This window comes from Mustela nivalis (assembly GCF_964662115.1).
Source record: "Mustela nivalis genome assembly, chromosome: 3".
NCBI lineage: Eukaryota > Metazoa > Chordata > Mammalia > Carnivora > Mustelidae > Mustela > Mustela nivalis.
In genome coordinates, this window is record NC_139022.1 from 158622045 (window position 1) to 158649136 (window position 27092).

Sequence of the window (27092 nt, forward strand, 5' to 3'; positions counted from 1 at the left end):
CACTATTGGCTTTCCTAGGTTTCCTGCTTGCTTTTTAGAAAGTTGACTGTGCGATTCTCAGCCCCCATAACCACATGAGCTAATTCCTTATGATACTCGTTCTCTGCGTGTATTCTGTTTTATCCTGCAGAATCTTGACTAATACAGATTTTGATGCCAGGAGTGGTTCTAGAGGAACAGAAGGGTAATTTTTAAAGTTAGGTTAATAGGGTTCTAGAATAGATGCTCTGATTAGAGTTAAAGAAGATAATGACTTTATTTTTAGTAGTAAAGAGTTCACTAATAGTCCATATCTGCATCTAACAATAAATATATGCCAAATGTCTGCATTGGATGCTACTAATCAACTACTTGTAAGAAGTAAGGAGCAGGGTAACTTTGTATATGATACTTTAGAAGATTTTTAGAAAACTAATATAAGTTTGGTTGTAATGGAGGATAGTCGGAAGAAAGGCTGACAGGGGCAAGGGAATCCATTCTAAGAGGAAACTACTCTTAAAAGGAAAAAGACCCCATCCTGTTTATTCTATACCACCCTGAAAGGAGCTCTCCATCCTTCCCAACCTGAGAGGTAGATGAGTGGGTGGACAAAGACCTGATTTGGTGACAGACACATGGAAAGTTAATCAGATTAAAGCAGCCCATCAATAATCTCATAAAAGCACTAGACTTAGAAAGACCCAAAGACAACCCTCTTAGGCCCCTTTCCTCCCTCTTTGGGAACTTTGTACTATATCCCAATAAACTTTGCTTTGTTGCCCATCACTCTTGGTCTGGTCGACCTCTTCATTCTTCAAAGTGGAATGACCAAGAACCATGGACACTATAGAGAAAAAAAAAAAAATCTTGAGACACTGGTGGCCTCTAATGTCACTGTACAGAGTGGTCAAGATAAGAATGAGTTCAGGGATTCAAATTCCCAGGTAAAGCACTAGTAAATGACTTAAGAGTTTCTATATGTGTCTTGAAGATCTTTACCTCCTATGTGGCTGAGATTGTTAATTATCAAATGCAAAAATGTCCCCTCAAGACTGGCTAAATGATAGGCCAAGTTGAGCTTCCAGCTTCACAGAGTGTTTATTATCTAAGTGAGGGCATTGACTGGGAAAGAATGGATCATTCTAGTTGGAATGGGATTTATCGGAAGACTCTGATGAGGCCAGGTACATCTAAATTCTGACAGTGGAAGAAACCTCTCCACCTTCAGTAGAACCAGCTTCCCCATCCCCGTCAGAAGTGATGTCCACAGCCTCTCCACTCTTCTGTTCACTGAAGAAACTGTAATGGCATCCCCTGAGTGAGTTACTTTGTAGGACAATGAAGATTCTTCACAGGATCCCTGCCTTACTATCCCTCTTTGTTTTTAGACCTTTTGTTTTGGATTCCAGTCTCAGCAAGCCCCTAAAGTTAAAGTACAAAATGTGACCCATAAAGAGTTGTTATACTTTCCACAATAACTACTTGAGTTTTCAAATATATAGAAGTTAGGAAACCAGGGACCATATATGGGGGTGGGGATATAATGGTGTGGTATGATCCTGGAAAGAACATAAAGTTGGATCAGGCTGAATTTATTGGTATGGTCTCACTTAGCAGAGATTCTGTGTTTAATGTTGTAGCTCTGGAAATTAGAAGGGCACTAACTATCTGGTTGGTTGGCTGAATATCGTGGGTCAAATGTGAGAAAACTGGAAATTTCAGACCTGCCTCAATTTGACATAGAAGAAGAGATTCAGCTTAATGAGATTGTAATGTTAAGGTGGACTTGTCATCTAAGGCCTACTCCACCACACTGGAAAGGTCCAGAAAAAATACATTTGCCACTGATAAATGGCACTGATTAAAAAAAAATACATTTACCAGTGATAAATAATTGCATGAGGGGAGCAAGTCCCAGAATCCTTGAAGAGTTCACTCTTCTCTGCAGGCCAGATCTCAAGAAGGTAACTGCAATCACTGAATTGGGAAAACAAAATGCAATAAAAGTAATTAGATCCCTAGGTATCAGCGGCCACGTGGTGAAACTCAACAGACATAGGCAGGAAGGATATGATTTATCATAATAGACAGCAGAGTCAAAGTAGAAATCCAAAGAGTCCAGCTCTCACAGACCTCTGGCATTTGGTATTTGATCATGGTATCCCAAGAAGTGAAATAAAAAGCTCACTAAATTATTACTTAATCTGTATAAGCATTAAAGTTCTATGTCAAGTGAGCAAAAATCTAATCTGAATTATAAAAGCAGTATCATGATCCCTGACTTGAACCAGTTTACCACCTAAATGTCCTTGAATGAAGGGAAGGCAAGGACTGTTAGAGAAAGGACCTCATTAAACTGCCAAAAATTTATACTGTTCATCTTTCTCCTAGCCTTTGCCAAAGACACCTACAGCCTTTACCAAGGACACTGCGCATTGGGGAAAAAGGAAAGAATCAGAACTTTTGGGAACAACTGGACATTATGAACTGAAAATAATTCCAAAAGACTCCAAAACATCACTGTGGCCCACCAGACAGAATAGGGTCTTAAAGCAGCCATCAGTGGAGTTTCAGCTCAGGTCCACCTCACAGTGGGCCCAGTGGTTTCTAAGACCCTTCCTGTGTTGTTTCTCCCCCTAGTTCTAGAATGCATAAGTGAACAGACATGCTCAGCAGCTGACAGAATTCCACATTGTTTCATTCATCTGTAGAGTGAGAGCCATTATGGGAAGGAAAATGAAAGCCACTAGAGTTCCTCTACCTAATATATTAGGTATATATAGGAAGGAATATATACCTAATATATTAGGTAGAGGAAGCTCTAGTGGCTTCCACTTTTGGATATATATATCCAAAAGCAATAACTTATTCCTGAATGGACTGCAGAGATTAGTACCAACTTCCAGGATGTGAAGAATATGACCCCATTTCCATTTAACTCACCTATTTGGGCAGTGCAAAAGACAAAGGAACTTTGGAGAATGACAGTAGGTTAACCAACTGGTGACTACAGTTGCAGTTGCTGTACCAGATATGTTTTCATTTCTTGAACAAATTAACACCCCCTTTCCCCCAGTATATGGCTTGTAACAAATGACCTGGAAAATGCCTTTTCCTTCATCACTGTCAAGAAGGTCCTCAGAAGCAGTTTTGGTTTCATCTGATGATGCCATCAATACACCTTTACTGCCCTACCTCTAGGATATATCAACTATCCAACTCTATGTCATAATTTAGTTTTCAAGGATTTTGATCTTTCTCTTCCACAAGATATCACACTGGTTAATTACATTAATGACATTTTGACACTTTGCTGATCAGATCTAGTAAGTGAGAAGTAGCAACACTCTAGACTTATCAGTAAGATACTTGCATGTTACATGGTAAGAAATAAATCCAACAAAAATTAATGACTTTATACTTCAGGTAAATTGCAAAGGGATGTCCTCTCTAAGTTGAATGAAAAGTCATTGCATAATGTCCCTCCTATAACCAATAAAAGGTGATAGTATCTCATGGTTGTCTTTGAATTTTCAGACAACATAGTCCTCACTTGGGCATGTTACTCTGTCCATTAACTGACCAAAAATGTTGCTAGTAGTGTGGCCCAGAACAGCAGAAGGGTCTGCTAGAGATCTATGCTGCTGTGAAAGCTGCTCTGCCACTGGGCCATAAGATCCGAAAGATCCAGTGGTGCTTGAAGTGGCAGTGGCAGATTGGGATGGTTATTTGAACTTTAGCTAAACCTTTGTAGGTGAATAAAATCTCAGGATTTTAGTTCAAAATGTCCCATGCTCTGCAGATAACCACTCTCCTTTGAAAAATATCTCTTGGCCTGTTACTATTCCTTAGTAGAAACTGAATGCTAACCATGAGCCATCAAGTTCCCATGCAACCTGAGTTGTTTGTCTTGAACTGAATGTTTTCTGACCCATCAAGTCATAAAGTTGGAGCAGCATTCCATCATCAAATAAATGGTGTATATGTGATCAGGCCCAATCAGGCTCTGAAGGCACAAGTAAATTACATAAAGAAATATCCTAAATATCCATGGTTCCTTATTCCTGCTACAAGGCTTCTCTACCAGCCAGTAAGCATGATCACATGGGAATTTCTTACTGGTCAGTTGGCAGAGAAAGAAAATACTCCAGCCTAGTTCACCAATGTTTCTCTGTGATGTGTGGGCACCACCCAGAAATGGACAGCTGCAGCACTACAGACCATTGCTGGGATACCTCTTAAGAACAGCAGTGAAAGGAAGTCCTCCCAGTGGAAAAACTTTGAGCAGAGCATTGAATGTTTACTTCCCTTGAGAGGATGAATGGCCAGATGTGGCATTATATATTGATTCATGGGCTATGACCAATGGTTTGGAAGGATGGTCAGGGAATTAGAAGGAAAATAATTGGAAAATTTTTGATAAGGTTTGGAGAAGAGAGATGTATGAATAGACCCTTCCGAGGGGGCAAAAAACATGAAGATATTTTTTTCCCATGTGAACATGCACAAAGGACTTATCCTAACTGAGGAGTATTTTAATAATCAAATATAGAATGCCCTGTTCTATGGATACCAGTCAGTTGCTTTCCCCATACTCCTCTGTCATTGCCCAACGGGCTCATGAACAAAGTGGCAAGAATGGAGATTATGTATAGATTTAGCAACACTTCCATTCACCAAGGATGGCCTAGCTAGCACCCAATACCATGTGCTCAATCTGCCAGCAACAGAGACCAACACTGAGCCCTTGATATGACATTATTTCCCAGGGTAATTGGTCTACCACCTGGTGACAAGTTGATTACATTGGAATACTCCCATCGTGGAAAGACAGCATTTTGTTCTTCCTAGACTGACAGACTGGATATGGATTTGCCTTCTCTGCACATATGGTTCTGCCAAGCACATGTAGCAAACTTAAAGAATGCCTTATCTACTTTCACAGAATTCCACAAAGTATTGCTTCTGAACAAGGAACTCATTTCACAGCAAAAGAAGTGTGGCAGTGGGTCCATGCTCTTGAGATTCATTGGCTATACTATGTTCCACACCATCCTGAAACAGCTAGCTTGGTAGATGGTGGAATGGCCTTTTGAATACTCAGTTACTGTAATAGCTAGGTGACAATACCTTGTAGGGCTGGAACAGTGTTATCTAGAGGGCTGCATGTGCTCTGAATAAGAATCCAGTATATGGTGCTCTTTCTTTTTTTTTTTTTTTTTTTTTTAAAGATTTTATTTATTTACTTGACAGAGAGAGATCACAAGTAGGCATAGAGAGAGGCAGAGAGAGAGAGAGGAGGAAGCAGGCTCCCTGCTGAGCAGAGAGCCCGATGCGGGACTCAATCTCAGGACCCTGAGATCATGACCTGAGCCGAAGGCAGCGGCTTAACCCACTGAGCCACCCAGGCGCCCTATGGTGCTCTTTCTTATAGCCAAGATTCACAGGGCCAGCAGTCAAGGGGTGGAAATGGGAGTGGCACTACTCAATATTATCATTTATGATCCACTAACAAAATTTTTGCTTCCTACTCTCCTTGCCTAGAGACCTTAGTTCCAGAGGGAGAAATGATACATTGAACTAAAAATTAAGACTGCCACTGGGACACTTTGGGTTTCTCACACTATTGAGTCAACAGGCAAGGAAGAAAGTGACTGTGCTGTTTGGATAATTGGTCATGTCTACCAAAGAGAAATTGGACTACTACTGCACAATGGAGGTAAGGAAGACTATACTTGCAATATAGGCGATCCCTTAGAGAATCTCTTAATATTACCATGCCCTATGATTAAGGAGAATGAAAAACTACAATGATCCAATTCAGACAAAGTTACTGAGGGCTCAAACCCTTCAGGAGTGAAGGTTTGGGTCACCCCACTAGAACCATGACCAGCTGAGGTGGTTGATGAGGGCAAAGGGAATTCATAGCTGGCAGTGGAAGAACATAGTTATAAATACCAGCCACAACCCCATGACCAGTTGCAGAAACCAGGATTCTAATTATTATGAGTTATTCCTCCTTAGTTTGTAATGAATACAATTGTGTGATGTGTGTGTGTCTGTGTATAAAACAAATAAATGCCTTTTTCTTTCCACTCTTACTTACTCCCCAATCATATATAACATTAAAGTATTAAACTCATATAACAGTTTTTAATATTATTTTAAAGATTCATTTATTTATTTATTTGAAAGAAAGAGGAAATGAGTGGGGTGAAAGGCAGAGGGAGAGAGAGAATCCACAGGCAGACTGCCTGCTGAATAGGGAGTCTGTCGTGAATCTTGATCCCAGGACCTGGAGATCATGACTGGAGCTGAAACCAAGAGTCAGCTGCTTAACCCACCGAGACACCCAGGCACCCCCAGTTTTTAATATTTTTAATTTTACATCATAATATTCAAGTTTTGCAATATCAAAGAAAAGAGTGAACCTCACAGAAGGACTTTGCCTTCTTTTCTGGATAAGGTTTTAGTGCATTTTCAGTATGTAGATTAATTGTCATGATAGACAAAATTATGACCTTGTTGTTACCTTTATTTGGAAATTAAGTATAATTGAAGAGGGAGTGTGTGGGCTCCAAGTTGAAAAGAAATAGACTTGTGACAGCTAATTTTATGTGTCAACTTGAGCAGGTTACAAAATACCCAGTTATTTTGCTAAACATTATTTCTGGGTGTGTCTGTGAAGATATTTCTAGATGAGATTTGCGTTTGAGTTTGGTAAACTCAGTAAAACAGACTACCTCTCCTGCTAGGGAATGGCGTCATCCAATCCACTGAGGGCTTGAATAGAATAAAAGGTGGACAAAGAGAGAATTTATTTTTTCTTCTGCCTAGCTAATCAAGCTCCAACGTCAGTCTTTTCCTGCTTTCGAGATGTGATTTACACAATTGGCTCCCTATTTCATAGACCTTTAGACCTGGACTGAATTACACCATTGACTTCTCTTGATCTCAGCTTTCCTTCTAGACAGCAGAATGTGAAACTTCTTGGTCTTTCATTATAATATAAGCTTATTTCTCATAATTATCCATTATCTGTGTATCTATGTATCTATCATCTATCATCGATCTGTAGATATCTCCTACTGATCCTGTTTTTCTGGAGAACACTGACTAATATCTACCTAAGGTACATGATAAAATGATTTTCCAGAATCTTTTCTGGTGGTTTTGTTTCAGAATACATTGAGTGGAAGCCAGAGATACATATTTTAAATAAGTATCCAAGGTGATTTTTATAATCACTGTGTATTCCAGTTGAGAACAAAAAATTAAGAAATAGGTAAATTCAACTATCAGATTTAGTTGTCAGAGAGTTGTGGGTAAAATTCAACTTACTAGATATTTGAATATGGGTATGGCACTAAATCTCTATATCCATAACATGGGGAAAATTATGCCTATTTTATAGAATTATTATAGGAATTGAATGAGAAAAAAGTTCATAGCGAGGATGCAATGAAAAATATTGGTGATTTGGTTCTTCTCTAACACAGAAACCTCTTTTTTAAATCTCTGTCACCTATCTATCTATCTTCATCTATCTACCTATGCTGGAGTTTTCTAACCATAAAAGTCCTAATGTTGATGTAATTGACTAAGAGAAGTAAATATCAGAACTCCATGTAACTAAAGGCGATTCATGGCATGATCACAAAATTGATGAATTGTATTTTTAGTTTCTCTTTAATAATAAAAGAAAAATTTACTGAATGAATCTTCAAAAAAATGATAGAAATCAGTCTTATTTCCATAACTCAGATACAAAAGTGTTAACATTTTTTTAAAATGAGTTTTCTCTGCTTGAATAGGTTGTGTTTATCACATTATTTTTTTATTTTAATTTTTGCCAAAAAGAGAATTTCCACAGCGTAACTGAGCAAGTGATTTTTTGCTCTTTCATTATTTTCTCCTTTATAACATATATTATGTACTTATAAATTTTAAAGCCTATTTATATGTATGTATCTGTGATTATGTACATTTATATATTATTTATAATTAAATTTACATCATTAACATACCAGCCCAAGCTGTTAAAATATAAGACAAAATTTTTGCCTTATTTGAAAGAAATGTGAGATATGATAAAAATTAAGTGAACTAGAAAACATTAAATATATTTGCTATATTAGCAATCAAAAATAAATACCTTCTTAAGTCTAAATTAATTACTCTTGGGAAAAATGATTTTAGCTGTCATCTAACTGAATGCATTACTGTTCATTTTCTTATTCAAAGATACAAGTTATGCTAGAAAGAAATAACTTTTATCAGCACATTGCAGTACAAACTGAAATTTGAAAAATACATTTTTTAAAGATTTATTTATTTATTTGACAGATCACAAGTAGGCAGAGAGGCAGGCAGAGAGAGAGAGAGAGAGAGAGAGGAGGAGGAGGAAGCAGGCTCCCTGCTGAGCAGAGAGCCTGATATGGGGCTTGATCCCAGGACTCTGGTATCATGACCTGAGCTGAAGGCAGAGACTTTAACCCACTGAGCCACCCAGGTGCCCCTGAAAAATACATATTATTAATGGTATGCTGTTGGCATTTGTTATTCCATTTTCAAATTCTGAAGACCTATTGCCCTTGAGGGACTTCGAATCAAGTAAGTAATCTTTATTATTTGATGAAAGTTTCTCTCTGAGTCTCTGCTTCTTCTGTAGTGGATTTTTTTTTTTTCTATTTTTCTCTTGAATCTACAATAAACAATAGTTTTCAGTATCTCCAAGCTTTTCATTCTGAAGTAGAGACCTACTGATTATTGGCTAGCAGAGGAGACATAGGTGACCACCAAGTGCTCTCAGCTACCTCTTACTTGCCCACTGACTTGGTTTAACTAAACTTTAATCAGGTTTTACTCTGGATGACATATACTTGGATTTAGATTGCCCTTAATTTTCTGGATTTTTCTTCAGATCCTATGAATCTTTCTTCTTTTAGAATTGCTCCTAAGCTTAAAGAAGAGCTAAGATACAGAACATTTTCCCTTTACAGCTCATCCTGAAAGCAGACTGATTCCAGGGGGAAGAAATCCTGTTCAACATCCCTCATAACACCATCTGTTCCACCCCCGACCAGCTATAAAGTTCTACAAAGTTCCTGTTAGCCCCTCAGAAGGCTACCCTACCCTACATTAAACAAAAAGTCTTTCTTTGCTTTTTTTTTCCATTGTAAATTTATTTATTTTTTTCTCATCTTATTTTTTAAAAATATTTGATTTATTTATTTATCAGATAGAGATCACAAGTAGGCAGGGAGGCAGGCAGAGCGAGAGGAGGAAGCAGGCTCCCTGCAGAGCAGAGAGCCCAATGCGGGGCTCAATCCCAGGACACTGGGATCATGACCTGAGCTGAAGGCAGAGGTTTTACCCACTGAGCTACCCAGGCGCCCATATCTTCTTCTTCTTTTTTTTTTTTATTTTTTTATTTTTTGTATTATGTTATGTTAGTAACCATAGAGTACTTCATTAGTTTTTGATGTAGAGGTTCCATGATACATTGTTTGTATAAAACACCAGTGCTCGTTGCAATACATTCCCTCCTTAATACCCATCACTGGGCTAAGCCATCCTCCCTTATCCCTCCCCTCTTCGCTTTGATTTTGAAACTGCAGATCTGTGGTCAGAACATTCCTCTTATTACTACAGCCTTTCTGAGTAAGTCTTTCCTTTCTTGAGTTCAAACTCATTATTTAATTGACAGTTCAAAAACACAAGATTAGGATAGAAAAATAAACCTAAAAATAATTACAGATATGGGTAATGTGAGAAGAAACCTCACAAAAAAAGAGAAATACCATTATCTCTAGAAAGAGACAGAGAAAGAGAGGAAGAAAAGAAGAATGAGATCTCAAATGCCCAGATTCAAGTGAAAGCCTTGAAATGTGAAAGTTTCGTAAGTAAATATTTGCATTGCTTTCATTTTATTTTACATTTATTCATTAATTAAATGCTCACAACAGCTTTGTGTATTATGGACTATTATTATTTCATTCTCTATACATGGGTTAAATGAGAAACAGAGAAACTAAGTAATTTGCTCAAGGTCACAGTTTTGAAATGAGATGGAGTTTGAACCTTAGCTGCCTGACTCGGGGTCTCTCCTTCCAAACATTCACATTCTCCACATCATTCTATTGGTGATTTAAAAAAAAAAATCCAAGTTTGAATCATCAGAACATGGCAACTGATTATTTCTAAAATAGTACACATAAAAATGGAAGCTAATTATCAATCGAGTGGCTCAAAATCCCTCCATAAACTTTGTCTCAAGAAAAGTAAGGAGATTTTGTACTTGATGCAGCTTTCATTTAAAAAGGGAAACACAATCATCTCTTATGATTATACCTACTTTTTTTTTTTTTTGGTCAGTTTTTTTGGGTGCCCAGTTGCTTTCTTACTACCATTCTAGACTTCTACATCATCATATAATTAGTACTGCCACATTGAAAGCATTATCTATAAGTTATTAATGAACTTATTTTAATTTCCTGGACCACTAATTCTTTTGAAATAAAAACAAAGAAAATGTTCTGTATAGAATCAATGCTCCTGAAAACTAACAATCTTGACAAAAGCAGATGTTTCCATCTCATTCTTAATCCCTTTATAAGTCAATTCAAATGTTCCTGATTCTCTGAAATTCCAAAAATAATTAGTAAAAAAAAGTGCTTGGAAAGACATCCAACTTCGATAATATCATAATCTTTCTCTTGAGATAAATCTGACTAAGACTGGATCCGAACAACAACTGGCAATCAGTGACACATTCTGTATTTTCATAACTTAAAATGATGTCAACTCTTTTTGTAACTGAATTTTAAAAATAGTAATTGAAAATGGCAGACATTTATTTTTTACTATTCCTTTTGTAGGTTTGAGTTTAGGAAGTCAAATTAAAGTACTGAAAATCAGCTCTTATGATCACAATTCCTTCAATTTACATAAATAGTTAACACTTATCATTAGGATAAATTTCTCTAATATTTAAACCAGCTTGCATTTTACTTCTGAGTAAAGCGCTTTCTTAGTTTAGCATCGTGTCATGTTTCTGTCTGAGTAGTAGTATGAGAGTATACCTTATACTTTATTGAATTCTTCTTTCTCTCTTTCCCTTTATTAACCACTTGACATTTGCAGATATCCTGCCACATTATATACTTTAGAATGTATCTCTAGAAGACTATTACCATATCATCATAATACAATTATTGCACCAGAGACTTAATAATGTTAATAATATAATCTTGGAGTGCCTGGGTGTCTCACTCAGTTAAGCGTCTGGCTCCTGATTTTGGCTCAGGTCATGATCTCAGGGTCATGAAATTGAAATCTGCGAACCCTGCATGGGGCTCCATGCTCAACAGGAACTCATCTTGAGATTCTTCCCCTCCCCCTCTACCCCCTGCCGCTTGTGTGTGAGTTCTCTCTCTCTCCCTCAAATAATCAAATTGAAATCTTTATATATATATATATATATATATATATATATATATATATATATAATCTAATGTATAGTCCCTTTTTAAATTTGCTCAGTGTATATTTTATAGCTGTTTCAGTTTTGTTCACTTGACTTTTCAACCGAGAACCCAATAAAAATTCAAACATTGCATTCAGTTATGTGACTTGAGTCTCCTTTGATATTATATGCCCCCTCTATTATTTGTGTCTTTCATTATACTGACAATTTGGAAAAATCCTGTTGGCTTGGTAGGTTTGTGTTACCATCTTTTTCGTGGAACATGTCAACATGTCTTAATTCATTTTACCACTTTATAACAGAGAATTTGTGTTAGCCCACAGAATTTTCTGACTTTTTCCAAAGGATAAGAAGGAATTAACATTTATTGATTGCTTACAATTTACCATGGAGGGGTGCATGGTTGGTGCAGTAGGTTAAGCGCCAGACTCTGTTATTCTCTGCTCAGGTCATGAACTCAGGATCTTAGGAAAGAGCCTCCCATGGGGCAGAGTCGGTTTCAGCATTCTCTGTCTCCCCTCTTCCCTCCCCCACTTGCTCACATGCTCTCTCTTTCCAAAATAAATAAATCTTTAAAAAAAGCCCATGTAATATATTTTCTCAAATTTTGTTACTTATTTGTAAGTATATTATTTATATGTATATGCATATATATTTGTGTGTGTATGTATATATGTGTGATATATATGTACATATATACACAAAAAGAGCATAGCATGCACATATGGATTTTTTTTTTTCTTTTCTCACAAATGTTCATCTGTAGTAGTTCTTTACAGGTAAATGGTATCACTATTTTTGTTATGAGATAAATGGAGCTTAGAAGTAAGCATGTTATTCAAGACCACTTATATGTAGAAGCCAGAGTTTTACCTCAGGCTCTTTTCATGAAAACATACTGCTTACTCATTGGGCAGCATGTTAAGAGAGAAAATCTGTAAAGTATCATTTTTATGTTTTAAATCAGGAGTACCCTACTGGGGAAATGAGATACAAAATATCCTGTAGCTGTTGGGGCAACTAAAAGTAGGGATGGGCATGTGCAGGTGAGCCTTTCTGTTAAACAAATCCTACTCACTTAACCTTTGTCACCAATCTTTTTAGAAATACTCTTTTCAAAAAAGAGTATGCCCATTCTTTTCAGTTTGATAACGATGATGGTATCAAGTATTATAAGTAAATCGTCTCACTTCTGTAATGTATATAATTGAATGGAGTAATCTTTTAAGTTAGAAGTATCTCAGCATTATTTTACAAACGTACATCAATACAAATGTATTTATATTCTGAGACTTAAATGCCCTCGAGGTATGTCCTTACAAATGTATTTATATTTTGAGACTTAAATGCCCTCGAGGTATGTCCTTCGATGAAGTGAAATCAGTTTGCAACCAATGTTTGCAACCAGAACGTAGAGAAGAGTTCATGTAGCTAGACCTGCTAGTTGAAACTCTGTTCCAGACTGAGTAGGAAAAAAAAATAATAATAATAATGTTTCTTGTCTTTGACGTTGCTTCTGAGTCCTGATACAACTTTTTAATCCAAGGTTTCTAATTAGAGAATGGATTTTTTTAAAGATTTTATTTATTCATTTGACAGACAGAGATCACAAGTAGGCAGAGAGGCAGGCAGAGAGAGAGGAAGGGAAGCAGGCTCCCCACTGAGCAGAGAGCCTGACGCGGGACTCGATCCCAGACCCTGAGATCATGACCTGAGCCGAAGGCAGAGGCTTTAAGCTCCTGAGCCACCCAGGTGCCCCGAGAATGCATTTTTAAAGATGTGTTTTTTTTTAATTTTATTTTTATAAAAATTATATACATTTAAGATGTATACATGATGCTTTATTATACATCTACATAGTGAAATGATTACTATGGTTAGGATGATTAATGCATCCTTTTTCCACATAGTTACTTTTTTTTTTTTTAATTTAGGAGAACTTGTTGAATTTGTTCAATTTGTTTCTTCAAAAACTAGATGGAAATGTGGCCTTCAAAATTTGTCTTTAAGAACTACAGTAAATTGAGAATCCAGCTTCTCAAAATAGGCTCACTTGGATAGACTGCGTCACAATCACTTAGGATGTAAAAGTGGAAGATTCTAGGCCCCAAATCCAAGTTTCCTTCCTCCTCCTCTGAAAGTCTGGAATTTGATCCTGATATTTGTATTTTAAAGAACAACCTCAGCGTTTTGGTCAGCATTAAAATTTAGGGACTATAGGATTACAGGAAGTTGCCCCCCTCCCCACTGCCCCAACCGAAAGAAAAATACTTTCTGGGTTCAGAAGATGCACGTGAAAATGATTTCTTAAATATATATCTTAGGTCAGAAAAAAATCACTGCAATGATTTTGGTAGTTTCCAAACTCACAAATTCTTGCACAGTTCTACGGAAGCAAAAGTGCCCATCTTTATGGGCTCAGGACAAATAGGAAAAAGATTAAAAGATAAGTTTCTCCAGCTCTGAGTGGTGGACAGAGAGTATTTAGAGATTCTGGAAATACAGCTGAACAAGGTTGCTGTCACTGAGAAAAGGGAAAAAAAAGAACCGAGTTTTGGAAATTAGAGAAGTTACAGGCTGGCATTTCCACCGACTTGTCAACAAGGTAAGGTTGTACAGCTGGGATAATGTCAAGTATCTGGTTTCCAAGAGCCACTAGTAAAAGTTTTCTCAAAAACCAGAAAGAAGATTAGAACAATAACATCTCCAAGAACTAAGCACTATTTATAATGTGTTTCTACAGGTTTCCTCATAATTATCATGTTTGGATCAGCCAAAAACACAAAGTGGTAGCATAGTCCCGCCATTGATGTCTGCACATCTCTTTACCTCTGAGATCTAACCATAAGAACTTTAGATGAGCAACCTTCTCATGTTCTGTCTGTCTGAGCACATCCTACCTTCTCTTCTTTTACCGGTTAACTAATCCTCAAACTAGAGGGTACCAGTTCCACTGAGGGCTTTCATTTGATGGCTGTTTGTTTTGTCACACACCCACCATTTTTACTGCAAGAGATGGGATTGATATTCCATTTGATCTGTTTTTATCCAAGTACAATTGTAATTGCTATTTTTACCTAAGAAATTCTAGTATGTTGAGGCTTTTTGCATTTCACAATGAGGACAAACATGCTCTCACTTTCCTTTTGATGATTCTCTACCACTATAGAGAGCACTTCTAACCTATTGAGTAAGAATAATAGACAAGTAAACAAAAGAAAGGATGGAAAGGAAGAAGGAAGGTAGGGAAAGAGACAGTTGCTACTTGACTTAAAGTGTTCCTTCATATTTTATAACCCTCCTGTTGTGTCCAGTATCCATGCAATAAACTGTCAAACTCTTGGTCTGTTAGCAATTCAGAATTTCCGTATAAAATTCTTTCTCATTGAGTCCAATTATAAGACGCAGCAAAAGTCGTAATCAGTTTTATCACTTGTCTTGCTTCCACCATCAAAAACTTCTCACGCAAACATCCCATTCCCTACTTAAGAACTTTTATCCCTCCATCTTGTTTCACTCAATTTCTTCAGTCATTCTCTGAGCTTGTGCAGAGCATTCTGCTTTCATTACATCCATTCGCTTTCTTTAAGTCCTTCATTATTAATCGCAGATTTCTCGGTCCATCACTTCAAAGATAGCTTCCTATTAATCCAAACTTTCAAACTGCTCTGCCGTTTTGTTCCACAACTTAAACAAATCTCAAATCCTTGCTGAATTCAACTTTCTGTTCTCTTCATTTCTGGACAAGAGCAGCCTACGTGCTGCTGGCAGAAGTCACACATGAAAAAATGTTCATCATCACTAGCCATCAGGGAGATTCAAATTAAAACTACATTGAGATATCACCTTATACCAGTTAGAATGGCCAAAATTAGCAAGAGAGGAAACAACATGTGTTGAAGAGGATGTGGAGAAAGGGGAACCCTCTTACACTGTTGGTGGGAATGCAAGTTGGTGCAGCCACTTTGGAGAACAGTGTGGAGATTCCTTAAGAAATTAAAAATAGAACTTACTCATGACCCTGCCATTGCACTCCTGGGTATTTATCCCAAAGATACAGATGTAGTGAAAAGAAGGGCCATCTGTACCCCAATGTTTATAGCAGCAATGGCCACGGTCACCAAACTGTGGAAAGAACCAAGATGCCCTTCAATGGATGAATGGATAAGGAAGATGTGGTCCATATACACTATGGAGTATTATGCCTCCATCAGAAAGGACAAATACCCAACTTTTGTAGCAACATGGACTGGACTGGAAGAGGTTATGCTGAGTGAAATAAGTCAAGCAGAGAGAATCAATTATCATATGGTTTCACTTATTTGTGGAGCATAACAAATAGCATGGAGGACATGGGGAGATGGAGAGGAGAAGGGAGTTGGGGGAAATTGGAAGGGGAGGTGAACCATGAGAGACTATGGACTCTGAAAAACAATCTGAGGGTTTTGAAGGGGCGGGGGGTGGGAGGTCGGGGTGCCAGGTGGTGAGTATTATAGAGGGCATGGATTGCATGGAGCACTGGGTGTGGTGCAAAAGTAATGAATACTGTTATGCTGAAAATAAAAAATTAGTTAAAAAAAAAAAAGAAGTCACACAACTGAGAACGTGGACATGGGGCTTCATATATGTCTTTATTGGTGATAAACTAATCCTATAAGCCTATTAATATTCTTTGATGAATATACTCTCCTATAATCCCCTTTCATCACTGCTTTGTACAAAGAAAATAGAAGGAATCTGATTGAAATTTACTCATTTCACAGATGCTAAGTGTACAGAGCTTTTTGCTTTTTTCAGTTGTTAAAACAAAGATAGCCCTATTTCTATTCAAATATCTTCTAAGTATTTTAGATTGCATCAGTACCAAATCTTTTTACTTTGTCTTACATATTATAAATTGAAACTCCCCCACTCTACTAGATTTTTCTTACATGTATATATATTTTAATAAAAGTAGGGAAGCAGACAAAAATTAATTGAGGTATGCAGTCTATGCAGCATTTCAACAACAAAGGTCACATAAGGATAACTGTGGGAGTCTTCTTACCTGTGTCTCCAAGTATTTGATGATCTAGAAATATATTGCTCAACTCATTATTTTATCCCACATGATCTCATAACTAAAATTAGCTAAAAAGTCTCATCCTGTTATTAGAATACAGATTGTGAACCAGCACAGAGGATTATTATTAGAAGTATAAGGCAAAATGAAAAATTCAATAGAATATTAGAAAAAATTATAAAATGCTTACTATATGTTGCTATTATACATTTGGTGTCTACAGATTGCCTATATTACCTATTATTATATTGTATTTTAAATGAAAAGTGAAAAAAAAAAACCAAGGAGAATTCATGAGGATATGGGGATATTTAAAAAAATAAATAAATAAGTAGTCAAGCCAAAGTGAAGGTGAAAGAAATGGTATACCAGGGAGAGACTGGTAAGATTTCAAATAAATTATTAGTGATTTTAAAAATGTAAATGTCCTGCTGTATATTGAGTATAATACTTTCATAAGAAAAATAAAATGGAAAAATACCCTAAATTTTTCACTGTTAATTCAAATAGAAATAGATTTTGAACTGATTTAATGAAATTGAAATCTTGTGCCAATAGCATCTTAAATATCATCATCATTACTATTACTACTGTAATGATTTTTTTTCAAGAATGCCTAAATATTTACATAATAACATTGTACTTTTAAACTTTTTTCTTATTGTTACCATAGTGAAAATTTACTCTATATAATTTAAGAATATTTTGTTTTGTTGTTTTAAGGAAACAGATAAACTAGATATTCTTTTCCATAACATTTTTTAAAAGGAGAGACTAATCTATAAAATTAAAAGAAAACATTTGTAAAATTGCATTCTCTTTTATCTTAATGATTATTACAAGCTTATATACATCATCATAGTTTTAAGTACCTAAACTTTCTAAAACTAATTTAGACTCTTTTAGTAATATGCATACTGAGTAAGAACAATGTGCACTGAATGTTCTATGAATTAGAAATCAGTGCTGCAAAGACTGTGCTCAAAAAAATAAGCAGCCATAGAAACAGCTGGAAAAAAATTATGCTTATCCAGCCTTATGAAATGTAGTTTAAAATGAAAGAAATGAGGAAAATGTTATTCATAATTTCTTTTAGACACAAAAGAATCATAAAAAGGCTCCCAGAGGACTAGTGTACTCAATTCCCCCAATGCTAAAGAACAGATTCCAGAAAAAGTCTCTAAGAATATAATAACATGACTTGTCAAAACTGGACTTGTTTTTAGTTCTTACAATTTAGAAAAAAAGATGTAAAGTCCTTGTTCTGAAATACAGAACAAAATTGAAGTTATAATTATACAAAAGACCACACAGTGCAGCTGCAAAATCCCTTATATTACTCCCTAACTTTAATTCCCAGAATTAATCCCGATCTTATTGACTGCCTTATTAGCTGCTGTAAATAGCAAAGCAAAGTGTGTTTGTGGGAGGAAGTTGGAGGTGTCTGAGTATAGGGTGACGAATAACATTATGATAATGTACTCTCCGCATATAGAATGGTATATTCAATTCCCAAGTATCTGAAAATGCATTATCAAAATATTGATAATAATATCAAAATTTTATTGCTTTCATAATTAAACTTGATATATTTAATATATTTTTTTAATTTTACATGGACTCAGAGCATCTGTTCTTCTGATCTGTTAAAGAACACAACAGAATATAATTATTGTGATTTTCTCCCCTGGTAATTCTATCCTAATTTTTCTTGTGTTAAACTAGTTCTTCTTTGCTTTTCAGGTACACAATGTTAAGTGCTCACAACTATTGATTATGCCTTCTCCAAAAACCCTGTATTTTCATTTAGCTTATGTTAATCTATCATTTGATTATATAATATAGCACATTCATTTGCTTTTATTACTGCTTTGGGTGTCTATTTTGGATCTCTCATAGTTTCGCATAGTAGCTATTTTAAATATGTATTCCTAAGTATGTTCCTAATACGTATTTCATATATGGTCTGGAATAATATAGATTGGGGAACTTGACATGCTCAGGAATGGTCCATAGTTAGTCATAGCCGAACATTACAATTGCACACTCTTACCAGGGGGTAATTTAGGGAACTAAGTTTACATAAGCCAATATAGGCCCTATATCTCTCTTTCTAATAGTCATTGGTTCAGGAAAACACATGAATGGGTTTGCAAATTTTGACTATTTTGAAATGTCAAATTTGATTCTTCAGGTTCTAATAATTATAATTCTTCATTTCCCATTACTTTACTAAAATGAATACTAAGAACTGAATAATAGTTGAAAACCACGGGAGTCTCTTTTTTTTTAACTGAGATAAAATTGATATATATACCATTATATTAGTTTCAGATGTACAACATAACGAATCAACATTTATATATATTGTGAAATAATCACCATAATAAGTCTAGTTAACATCCATCATCATAGTTCTTATATACATAGTTAACATACAAAGTTAAATATTTTTTCTATGATGAGAAGTTTCAAGATTTACTCTCTTAGCAAGAGTCAAATAAGCAATACAATATTATTAACTATTGTCACCATGTTGTACATTTTATCCCCAGGACTCATTTATTTCATAACTGGAACTTTGTATCTTTTTACCACCTTCACCCACTTCACCTACCCCCCCAACTCCCATCTTTGTCAACCATCAACCTAAATTATTTAATCAAAATTATAAAGAAGAATCTTAACATAAGTAACTATAGCTAAAGAAATGCATTTGCAAAAACTAAGGAAGAAGTTTTTCTTCAGACTATATTCTAATCTATTTCACAATGACTTATTTCTGCATCATTCTACTGAACTTACTCTTACAAAAACTATCGATTCATTGTTGCCAAAATATGAATACACCATTGTCCTCCTTGTACATTATCTATTTGTAGCATTTAATGCAGCTGACTTTTTCCTCACTAAAATATTCTGATGTGTTCTTCAGTTTTGTTTCTAGATCACTGGAAACTCCTTTTTACTGTGTTACACAAACCAGTTGTTGATGATGAAAAGTCAGTTCTCATTCCCTCTTCTCTACATGTTTTTCTCCTTAATTTTATTACTTTATTTGTTTACAATTCCCAGATTTATCCTTTACCCTGTACTCCAATTTCTTCTATCCATTTGCATGCATAGTTTCCCACTTGTGTTTCTAACAGTATTTGAAACCTAACAAGTTACAAAAACATCAATCATTTTCTTTCTTCTAGAACATTATCCAGCATATGCTCAGTTCTCCTCTACTTCAGTACATGTCGTCATCAGCCATCCATCTGCTTTATCCAAATTCAGGAGTAAACCATAATTTTACACTTCCCTCACTGTCCACATCCTTGAAGCTGTGGTTAAAATGCAATAGATCAACAGAACAGGATTCCAGAAATAAGCCAACAAATATAAGTTTGATTATCAGTTCATTAAAGAAAGGACAGTCGTACAACATATAGTTCTAGAATAACTGGGCAGTTATATGATGAAAAATAAACTTTAATCTATAATTTGCACTTCATAAAAATTAACTCAGTATATCATAGACAAGTGAAAAAATGTAGAGCTCTAAGAGCAAAATATAAGGGAAAATCATTTTAGTTTAGGCAAAGATTTCTTGCAAATCTCATAACAGAATAAATTGATAAAAATTGATTTCATGATGTTAAAATTGCTCTTTCAAAAACAGTTAGAAAAAGGTAATAATCAATTTGGAAAAAAATATTAACAAATATTTTAAAGTTTGTATCCAGAATACGTAAAGAACTTTTGAAAGTCAACTGTAAAAATGCAACCATTTAAAAAACTGAACAAATAATTCAGGCAGACATTTCATCAGTGATGATATACAGGAATGCCAAACATAAAAAGATGCTCAGCACCATTAGTCATAAAAAATATTCAAATAAATCAGCAATAAGATAAAAATACTAACTTCTAAAACAGTTGAAATTAGATTAACCTTAACAATTCTTGCAGAGGAAGCAATTTTCAAAGCCTACCTATTGGGTTTGAGTTTCTTATTATACTGAAAGTCTTCCAACCAATACCATTTAGAAACTTCTCAAGCAAAGCTTAAACTTTGAAATTATACTAGTAATTCTTATACCCTTATAAGGTAGGTGATCTTGGCAGAAACACTTTCTTGAGAAACAGGTGTTGAGGTAAAGGTTCTTGAAACTGGAGTCTGTGACACATGAGCCTATAGAAACCTTATAGGATTGGTGATGATATAAAGTCAGTAGAGTAGGTAAATATGGTCTTTCACAGCAAGAATACATAACAGTATTTGAAGATCAGATAATCCTCCTAAAAGATCTTAGTTTAGGAGTTGCAAAGAGATAAAGAAAGAATCGGTAGGTGAAAAATGACAGATATCAGAAAATGAGTTTTAATAACTAATTATTCATTCATTTAACAAACATCTTGAATGATTTATTTGTGGCTGGTATTGCTTATTGTACTGAGGATACCAACGGAATAGTGTCGGACACCTTCGCCCTCATAGACTTATGTTAAAATAAATCTTCCATGGTAAAAACAACACACAAGTTGTCTCTCATTACGCAGATCCCTTTCCTGAAAAAAGTGCAATTTTTTGAGGCACCTATGACGAACATTATTACTGCACTACAACTAAATTACATTGCTAACTTATTAAGAATTGCTCTTAAACCTGGATATATATCCAAGTTTGACTACAAAATATTGGAATATATTTTCTTTCTTTCTTTCTTTCTTTAGATTTCATTTATTTATTTATTTATTTGACAGACAGAGATCACAAGTAGGCAGAGAGGCAGACCGGGGGACGGGGGAAGCAGGTTCCCCGCTGAGCAGAGAACCCAATGTGGGACTTGATCCCAGGACCCTGAGATCATGACCTGAGTCGAAGGCAGAAGCTCAACCCACTGAGCCACCCAGGCGCCTCTTGGAATATATTTTCAATAACACAAAGTCATATCTTATTGAGAAACAATATGCATTTCATTCAGACAAATTAGACACTATACTTTGGAAACATAAGTTTCAGCATTTGATAGGAAGCAGCATTGCAACAAATGGTCAATGGCTATTAAAATAAGGGGCACCTGAGATATTCAATTATGTTTTATATTAAAAATGTAGAGTATCTCAACAACCGGTGCCAGTCCAAGAGGTAGTCCAAAATGCTGCTTATCATGACTTAAAAGACTATCAAAGCATTGCAGAAACAATATTATATCACATAATTTTACACTGACCAGGTATTAATGATTTCATAAAATCTACACTTTCACTTTTCACCACCCCTTGGCTGGGTGGTGGAAAGCCGTGAAGTTTGGTTGAGGAATGATAATGAGGGATGGTGGGCCATGGTCCTCTGCATGGTAGGGCTCTTCATTCCCTGCAAGTTGCTTTTGGTTGAACTCCTTTGCCTGAATCTGTTACTTGGAAAGAAGCTATTAAATTAATGAACCAAGTTAGGATATGCTCACAAATATTTTATATATGTAAATATAAATATATAAATACATATACATGGGGTTTAGTCTCAGGTAAGAGATCAGGACTGATAAGAATACAGTGTATTAGCACAAAATTAATGTGTAAGCCAAGAGAATAAATGATATCCCTAAAGAAATAAGAACAGGTATTTGAAACAACCCAAAATGGGCACCTGGGTGGCTCCGAGGGTTAAAGCCTCTGACTTCAGCTTAGATCATGATCCCAGGGTCCTGGGATGGAGCCCCGCATAGGGCTCCCTGCTCAGAGAGGAGCCTGCTTCCCCCTCTTTTCTCTCTGACTGCCTCTCTGCCTACTTGTGATCTCTGTCTGTCGAATAAATAAATAAAATCTTTAAAAAAACAAACAAATAAATAAATAAAAATTAAAAAAAAAACAAACTAAAATTATAAAAGAAAGAGGGGAAAAAAAAAAGGTTGCTCTCAGAGAAAACAGAACAAAAACACAAATTGAAGAGGTGGGTTAAAATTCAGCATTTTAATTTTATAAACCAAGAAGACATATTTGAAGAAAAGAAGATTGTGGTTAATGCTAATAGCTGCTGTCAGTGGGCAGAAATCATGCTTGCTGATTTTACACAGCTCTCACTAGAGACAAATCCAACTGCTAAAATCAGCATCACAGAATTACTGATCTATATGTGTTTTGCACCAACCAAAATATTTTATTGGTTTCATTATTTGTTCAGCTATAAAGGACTCCAGGAAAACTAGTTTTAAGATAAAACTTTGAGGAGTTTGTATGTCTAGTTCCAAAAAAAAAAAAAAAAAAAATCTGCAGAAAATGTTATTGAAAATTCAGGGCCTAGGCAATTTTGTTTTTAAGCACAAAATTAAATTGTAACATTTGTCTGGATTATGAAGTCTCTGGTTAGCTTTCAGGGAAACCTAAACAATATAAGGAACAATATAAACTAACACATATAGAGATGAGAAAGGGATATTCTAAAACAATTGGATTAAGACCAATTGTAGGTTAAAACTAGATTTTCCCTCATGCTAAAATTGTATATCTCTTCTGGATTAATCATTTCCCTATCATTTTAATTTGAATCATTCACCACAAAGGAGCTAAGGGATGAGATATTTACTCAGACTATAAAACTTCAAATCATGGGGACTGAATAATTTGCCTGAATGAAATGTATACTGTTTCTCAATAAGATATGGTGTTGTGCTGTTGAAAATATATTCCAAGATTTTGTAGTCAAACTAGGATGCAAATCCATGTTTAATAGCCATTCTTAAACTGTTAGCAATATAATTTAGTTGATTAGTGCCAGATAATGTTTGCCATAGGTGCCTCATAAGACTATAGTAAAAAGTATCAAATGCATTTTAGATGTGCAAAACTAATATATGGTACTATTATATATAAATTGTCTTATGTTTAGAAGTTTTACGTTTTTGCATTGTTTGTTAATGCCCTTATTATTTATGAAAAAAATCAAGACCTGATTTTCTATTATAGATTTGACATTATATTACAATTACATTAAAAAAAGAAATATCCTTTGGGATGCCTGAGTGGCTCAGTCGGTCATGTTGTCCTGATTCTTGATTTCGGCTCAGGTCATGATCTCAGGGTCCTAAGATGGGGCTCACCCTGGGCTCTGTGTTCAACCCTCAGCTGGGAGTCTGACTGAGATTCTCTCCCTCTCCCTCTAATCCTCCCCCAGTTTTTGTGTTCACTTGCTCTCTCTCCCAAACACATAAATAAATCTTTAAAGAAAAAGAAAATAAACTCCCACATCTATCCTAGATAATTACATATGATTGACAAACATTTGTATGATAGTGAATTATGTCAAATTTCCAAAGCTCAAATGTTATTTCTTATTATTGTTTTAAAATTTGCTTAAAGAGGGGGTGCCTGGGGGGCTCAGTGGGTTAAAGCCTCTGCCTTCAGCTCAGATCATGATCCCAGGATCCTGGGATGGAGTCCCGCATTGGGCTCTCTGCTCAGCGGGGAGCCTGCTTCCCTCTCTCTCTCTGTGCCTGCCTCTCTGCCTACTTGTGATCTCTGTCTGTCAAATAAGTAAATCAAATCTTTAAAATAAATAAATAAATTTGCTTAAAGAGATTTGAAGAACTCAACTGACTTAGTGACAGTTTTTATATAAATTCATTATCTCATCCATTCAATAAATATACTCGAGACCCCAGAAGTGCTGTGCTGAGAACCAAAAATCGAGGCAAAGTATTTGGTCATAAGGAACCTATTTTATTTTAAGTAGAAAGAAGCAATCAATAAATAATATGGATAATTGGAAAAGTTCGTATAAAATGTGAAATGCACTAAAGATGTGACCAATGTGACAAAGATGGAGATTAGGGGAGGCACCCTCATACAGGGGTATTCAAGGAAGGCGGTTTCTGAGGACTTAACATTTTTTCATACACAGGGAGCCAACCTGGAGATAACAGGGCAAACATCTGGATGTTTGGTTCAAGGAGATGCCTTGGGGGAAAGAGCAGCCTGCTCCTGATGATATGAATAAACAAGCAACAGTCAGGGGTTTGTGGTTCAAGAATGGCATAAACTGCAAAACCCTGAAACACAACTATTTACTCTATCTATAAGATCCAAAAAGAGTTAAAAATCAGAAACTAGAAAATGTCAGCTATTAATTTTCAAGACTGAAAATTTAACTCAGTTTAGCTTAAGCAGAGAATGAGGGTAAGCTACCCATCAAAATTTAGCATAAATATTTATTCAAATGGAAAACAGAGCCTAGAAATTAAGAATACTATTAACAAACTCTGTTCTACAATGCTGGAAAGGATATATTAAACTGAAAAAAAGAAAGAAACAGCATGTTAGGAAAATAACTAAAACAACAATAAAAAAGGCAAAGATAACATTTCTATGTATTTTATGGTAAATAACAGCATTCATCCAAACATAGAACAATTTAGAACATACAGAATAATCACCTCGACTATCCAGATGGCAGAATTGACCTTTTTATATATTCTGACAATTCTTTGAGTCTATATTATTTTTTTTCCAAATCAAGCGAGAATTTCACAGTAATATAACTGTATAGAAATCAGAAATTCTTAATATGTATGTTTACTTCAAAGAGTGGGGCAAGATTGTTACTTTCTCTGTCAATTGTAGTCTTTAATCTCCACCTAGTAAATCATTTATATTAGTGTATTTCAATCCCAATCTACATCTACAAGAGGTGGACAACTATTGTCCATGAAACTCATTCATAACTTTTAAAGATGATACACAGATCAATATTAGGATGATCATTTTGCTTTTTAGAATTCCACAATATGCCAGAAACTTAGACTGTAAAAGCAGGAGATGATTCTTTTTTTTTTTTTAAGATTTTATTTATTTTTATTCATGAGAGACACGCACAGAGAAAGAGAGAGAGAGAAAGAGAGAGGCAGAGGAAGAAGCAGGCTCCCCACTGAGCAGGGGGCCCGATGTGGGACTCAATCCCAGGACCCCAGGTTGATGACCTGAGCTAAAGGCAGATGCTTAACCATCTGAGCCACCCAGGCGCACCTGGGAGATGATTCTTTTGCTATCTGTTCAACATTGTAAATGCTTCAGGAAAATTTTTATAAAGAAAGAGAAATGGTTTCTTCATAATAAAAAATATTCAAAATCATTTGATATTACATAAAATTAAACATAATCTAAGGAAATACTGGTTATAGCACCCACTAAATCACACGCTTTATAAATGCCTTGAAAGGCAAAGTAGCAACAGCATAATTTGGAAAAATAAGGATTTTTTTTTTTCCTGAGGCTTTATAGGAATATAAAAGTCTTACCTCTGTCAATGATACTTTATATATCATCAATAAAAGCAAATATTTTTTAAGCATTGTGAGGCATTGTATTTACAGGTCAGACCTTGAATTCTTGACAGATTTGTGATCATTTGAGACAGGAAATCATTGGGTAATTTTCTCATCTATAAACAAGTAAGCAACTATTACAGCTGCTATCCAGGCTTTAGAGGATGTTATAGTTGAAATTCTAATAATTTAAATGATTAAATGACTGCAACATAGGCTACATAAGAAATACATGAAAGCAACAGAAGCATCATCCTTCATGAAGAAATTTTCTAAATGTGTGTATAAGTTTCAACTCTTTGTGAGGAAATCAGGAAGTTGTCCAAAGTACTTAGCATCATAGAATACAGGGATGTTTACCCTTCTCTTTTTAATAATGTTCTTTTAATTACTTTGGTTAGTCAGCTCATATTATTTTGCTCTATCCATGGGTGTTTCTGTAGTTCATTTGGTATTGTTACTGCTATTGACGTTACTGATGTTGCTTTACTGTTATTATGTATTATGCTCCTACCATAAGCCAGAAAATTTTCTGTGCATTCCATCAAATTGCACATAGCTTAGAACCAAAACATGTGCTTGTCTTTTACAGAGTCCAAGACAGTATCATCAATCTGTGTTGCCTCTTGGTGTAAAGCATGTATGTGTTGGAAGTATTTTACCTGAGCTACTGTGTCCAAGAAGACGTTACACACAGAGTAATATGTAACAGCTATGAACACTAGAAAATCACTACTATATTGGCTCCCTCTCCACCATCTGGGAGGGGAAAATAGGTTAATGTTCAGAATAGTATGATAGCTCCAAGCATAATACCCAGCCTTCCTGGGGTTCATAAAACAAACAAATGCACTTGCAAAGATGTTGATGAAATAAAGCCTCTGCATTAATAAATTGTTGAAAGATACACTTGAAGTAAACTTTAAATATTTACAGGTTATAACTAATAGGGGACCACCATTAGAGAAGTGACCATTTTAGCAGTGTAGAACCTGAAAAAAAGACACTATGAAAGGAGATCAAAAGATGGAAATCCAAGGGAGACAGTCAACCAACCTATAAAAAATGCATAATATATGTGAGAAATTCCCCTGAATTTTATAACAATTCAAAGAAATAAAAATCTCTCTAGTTGTCAAGGAAATACATAATTAGAGCAACAAATGAGCTTAACTATACAATTGAGAGTAATCAGAAAAATGAAAAGACCAAAAGACCCACTGCTATGGATGGAAATGAGGGGAATAATCTTATA

At 35.4% G+C, this 27092-nt stretch overlaps 1 long non-coding RNA gene across 1 annotated transcript; it reads left to right on the forward strand.

Annotated features, from left to right (window-relative positions):
- The first annotated feature begins 1212 nt into the window (after positions 1-1212).
- On the forward strand, positions 1213-26657 carry LOC309860908. The gene is made up of 3 exons (XR_014309701.1): positions 1213-1297; positions 5524-5698; positions 26430-26657. It is a non-coding gene; the product is annotated as an uncharacterized lncRNA (long non-coding RNA).
- Positions 26658-27092: the final 435 nt, after the last annotated feature.